We start from the raw sequence: 5,582 nt of genomic DNA, 5'->3' as shown, positions 1-5,582 counted from the left end.
TCACAGAGCAAAGAGGAGGCCCCATTCAACATCCAGTGCAGGCTCTGGTCACCACAACACCAGTCATACCCCCATCAAGGGGATAATGGCCAGCACACACTGAGGAAAGAGGCGGCAGGCAAAAATACTAAAACAGCCCTTGCACCAAAAATATTAAACCCATGCAAGCTACACAGGGGTCCTTCCACAAAAAAATAGCCCTCCAAGACTACAGTAGATAATTGTTTCTCCTAAATTCATAAAGTAAGAGAAATATAAGTAAAATGAAGAAGCAGAGGAACCACTCCCAATTTAAAAAATCAAGAGAATTCCCTTGAAAGAACAAACAATGAAAGAGACCTCTTCAGTCTAAAAGACATCGAGTTCAAAAAGGAGATAATGAGAATATTGAAGGAATTAAGAAGGGCTACTGGGCTTCCCTGGTGGCGCAGTTGTTGAGAGTCCACCTGCTGATGCAGGGGACACGGTTTCGTGCCCTGGTCCAGGAAGATCCCACATGCTATGGAGTGGCTAGGCCTGTGAGCCATGGCCACTGAGCCTGCGCGTCCAGAGCCTGTGCTCTGCAACGGGAGAGGCCACAACAGTGAGAAGCCCGTGTACCGCAAAAAAAAAAAAAAAAAAGAAGGGCTACTGATAGAAATTCAGATTACTGTAAAATGAACTAGAAACAATAAAGAGGAACCAAGAAAAATTAGAAAATTCATTTGTCAAGATGAAAGTTGAACTTAAGGGAATAAATAGCAGATTGAACAATGCAGAAGAATGAATAAATGATCTGGAAGATAGGATAATCGAAATCACCCAATCAGAACAGAAGAAAAAAAGCCAAATTGAAAAAAAAATGAAAGCAATAAAAGGGACCCATGGGATAATAGGAACCCTTGCATAATAGGGATTCCAGAAGGAGAAGAAAGAGAAAAGGAGATCAAAAATATATTTGAAGAAATTATGGTTGAAAACTTCTCAAACCTAAAGAAGGAAACAGATATCCAGGTACAGGAAGCACAGAGGGCCCCAAACAAGATGAACCCAAACAGAACTACACCAAGACATATCATAATTACGATAGCAAAAACTAAAGATAAAGAGAAGATTCTAAAGGCAGCAAGAAAAGAGTTGATTACAAGGGAACCCCCATAAGACTATCAGTTGATTTCTACACAGAAATGTTGCAGGCCAGAAGGGAGTGCCTAGATATATTCAAAATTCTGAAAGGGAAAAATCTGCAACCTAGGATAGTCTACCCAGCAAGATTATCATTTAGAATAGAAGGAGAGATAAAGAATTCTCAGACAAGCAAAAACTAAAAGAATACAGCACTACTAAATCTGTCCTAAAGGAATATTGAAAGGTCTTCTCTAAATAGAAAAGACGCAAGAATCTACAGGAAAGAGAAAAATCACAAATGGAAAGTAAATCACTTAAATAAGCCAGTACATCAATTTAAGAAAAATAAAAATTAAAAAAAGTCTGTGAAAGTGATGATAACCACAATGAACAGCAAAAGGTAAAACATGAAGATGTAAAAAAGGACATCAAAATAATAAAATGCGGGGGAGGAGAGTAAGAAAACATACTTTTTTTTTCAGAATGTGTTTGAGCCTATATGACTACTAGTCTAAAGCAAGTAGATATAGGAAGGGGTTAACATACTTGAAAAACAGGGTAACCACAAATCAAAAACATACACTAGATTCACAAAAACCAAAAAGAAGAGAACACAAGCACTACACAAAAGAAAATCTTCAAACTACAAAAGGAAAAACAAAAAGAAAAAGGATCATATAAGAAATAGAAAAGCAACAGGAAAACAAGGTTTAAAATAGAAATAAATACATACCTATCAAAAATTACCTTAATGGTCAATGGACTAAATGCCCCAATCGAAAGACAAACTGGCAGATTGGATTAAAAAAACAAAACAAAACAAAAAACAAAAAAAGAAGCTACAATATGATGCCTAAAAGAGATCCACTTGAGGGCAAAGGACACACGTAGATTGAAAGTGAGGGGATGGAAAAAGATATTTCATGCAAAGAGAAGTGACAAGAAAGCACTTGTAGCATTACTCATATCAGACAAAATAGAGTTTAAAACAAAAGTTCTAAAGAAAGATAAAGAAGGACACTATATAATGATAAAAGGATCAATACAAGAGGAGGATATTACACTCATCAACATTATGCACCCAATATAGGAGCACCTAAATACGTAAAACAAATACAGACATAAAAGGAGAAATTGACAGGAATACAATAGTAGGAGACTTTAACACCCCACTTACATCAATAAACATATCTTCTAGACAGAAAATCAATAAGGCAACAGAGATCCTAAATGATACAATAGAACAGTTAGACTTAATTGACATTTTCAGGACATTACGTCCAAAAAAAAAAAAACCCCAAAACAGAACACACATTTCTTTTCATGAGCACATGGAACATTCTCTAGGACTGACTACATACTAGGGCACAAAACAAGCCTCAACAAATTTAAGAGTATAGAAATTATTTTAAGTATCTTTTTTGACCAAAATTGTGTGAAACTAGAAATCAACCACAGAAAAAGAAAAAAACAATCACATGGAGACTAAATAACATGCCACTAAAAAACCAATGAGTCAATGATGAAATCAAAGAGGAAAAAAAAATCTTGAGACAAATGACAATGATATCACAACCACACAAAATCTACAGGATTCAGCAAAAGCAGTTCTTAGAGGGAAGTTCATAGAGATACAAGCCTTCTTTAAGAAACAAGTAAAATCTCAATTAAACCACCTAACCCACCACCTAAAAGAATTAGAAAAAAAGAACAAAAACTAAAGTCAGCAGAAGGAAGGAAATAATAAAATTCAGAGAGGAAATAAAATAGAGATTAAAAAATTAATATAAAAAAGCAGTAAAACCAAGAGCTAGTTCTTTTTTTGTTGTTGTTTGTTTGTTTTGTTTGTGGTACGTGGGCGTCTCACTGTTGTGGCCTCTCCCATTGCAGAGCACAGGTTCCAGACGCGCAGGCTTAGCGGCCATGGCTCACGGGCCCAGCCGCTCCACGTCATGTGGGATCTTCCTGGACCGGGGCACGAACCCGTGTCCCCTGCATTGGCAGGCAGACTCTCAAGCACTGTACACCAGGGAAGCCCTTTTTTTAAAACAATAAATTTATTTGTTTATTTTTGGCTGTGTTTGGTCTTCGTTGCTGAGCATGGGCTTCCTCTAGTTGCGGCGAGCGGGCACTACTCTTCGTTGCGGTGCACGGGCTTCTCATTGTGGTGGCTTCTCTTGTTGCGGAGCATGGGCTCTAGGCGCGCAGGCTTCAGCAGTTGTGGCTCACGGGCTCCAGAGTGCAGGCTCAGTAGTTGTGGCGCACGGGCTTAGTTGCTCCGCAGCATGTGGGATCTTCCCAGACCAGGGCTCAAACCCGTGTCCCCTGTATTGGCAGGCAGATTCTTAACCACTGTGCCACCAGGGAAGTCCCAAGAGCTGGTTCTTTAATAGGTTAAACAAAATTGACAAACCTCTGGCCAGGCTCACCAAGAAAAGAGAGAGGACCCAAATAAACAAAATAATAAATGAGAGAGGAGAAATTACAACCAATACTGCAGAAATACAAAAACCATAAGAAAATACTATGAATAATTATATGTCAACAAATAGGACAACCTTAAAGAAATGGACAACTTTCTAGAAACACACAGCCCACCAAAACTGAATCAAGAAGTTATAGATTATTCGAAGAGATCAATCACTAGAAGTGAAACAGAATCTGGAAGAAAAAAAAAAAAACCCAACTCCCTACAAACAAAAATCCAGGACCAGATGGCTTCACAGGTAAATTCTACCAAACATAAAAAGAAGAACTTATACTGATCCTTCTCCAACCCTTCCAAAAGACTGAGGAGGAGAAAATAGTCCCAAAGACATTCTATGAACCCCCCAACACCCTGATACTAAAACCAGAAAAAGACACTACCAAAAAATAAAATTACAGGCCAATATCTTTGATGAATATAGCTGCAAAAATTCTCAGCAAAATATCAGCAAACCAAATCCAACAACACATAAAAAAGATCTTGCACCATGACCAAGCCGGATTCATTCCAGGGTCACAAGGATGGTTTAACATTTGCAAATCAAGCAATGGGATAGACCACGTCAACAAAAGAAAAGCCAAGAACCACATGATCATCTCCATAGATGCAGAAAAAGCATTTGATAAAATTCAACATCCATTCATGATAAAAATGCTTACCAAAGTGGGATTAAAAGGAACATATCACAACATAATGAAAGTTATTTATGACAAACCCAGAGCCAATATAGTACTCAACAGTGAAAAGATGAAAACCTTCCTGCTAAAATCTGGAACAAGACAAGGATATCCACTCTCACCCTTTCTATTCAACATGGTATTGGAAATCCTAGCTACAGCAATCAGACAAGAAAAAGAAATAAAAGGTATCCAAAGTGGAAGGAAGAGGTAAAACTGTTATTACATGCAGATAACATGATATTGATACTATATGTTGAAACCCTAAATACTCCACACAAAAACTTCTAGATCTAATAAACAAATTCAGCAAGGTAGCAGGATAAAAGATTAACATACAGAAATTGGTTGCATTTCTTTACACTAACAATGCAGTATCAGAAAGGGGATGTAAACAAACCATCTCTTTTAAAATTGCATCCAGAAAGGGGATGTAAACAAACAATCCCTTTTAAAATTGTATCCAAAAAAAAAAAAGACTTAGGAATAAGCCTCACCAAGGAGGTGAAAGACTTATATGCTGAGAACTACAAAACATTAATAAAGGAAACTGAAGATGATTCAAAGAAATGGAAAGAAATCCCATGCTCTTGGATTGGAAGAATTAACATTGTTAAAATGGCCATACTACCCAAAGCAATCTACAGATTCAATGAGATCCCTATCAAATTACCCATGTTTTCACAGAACCAGAACAAATAATCCTAAAATTTATATGGAACCATGAAAGACCCAGTATTGCCAAAGAAATCCTGAGGAAAATGAACAAAGCAGGAGGCATAATCCTCTCAGACTTCAGACAATACTACAAAGCAACAGTGATGAAAACAGTGTGGTTTTGGCACAAAAACAGACATATGGATCAATGGAACAAAATAGAGAGCCCAGAAGAAAACCCACACAGTTACAGTCAATTAATCTTTGACAAAGGAGGCAAGAATATAAAATGGGAAAAAGACAGTCTCTTCAGCAATTATTGCTGGGAAAGTTGGACAGCTGTATGTAAATCAATGAAGTTAGAATACACCCTCACACCATACACAAAAATAACCTCAAAATGGCTTAAAGACTTTAATATAAGATATGACACCATAAAACTCCTACAAGAGGGCTTCCCTGGTGGCACAGTGGTTGAGAGTCCACCTGCCAATGCAGGGGACACGGGTTCATGCCCCGGTCCGGGAAGATCCCACATGCCACGGAGCGGCTGGGCCCGTGAGCCATGGCCACTGAGCCTGCGCATCCAGAGCCTGTGCTCCGCAGCGGGAGAGGCCACAACAGTGAGAGGCCCGCATACCGCAAAAAAAAAA

This window comes from Monodon monoceros, unplaced genomic scaffold, assembly GCF_005190385.1.
Source record: "Monodon monoceros isolate NGI ecotype Baffin Bay Population unplaced genomic scaffold, NGI_Narwhal_1 Super_Scaffold_18, whole genome shotgun sequence".
In the NCBI taxonomy this organism is placed as follows: Eukaryota; Metazoa; Chordata; class Mammalia; order Artiodactyla; family Monodontidae; genus Monodon; species Monodon monoceros.
This window is presented reverse-complemented; position numbering follows the sequence as displayed.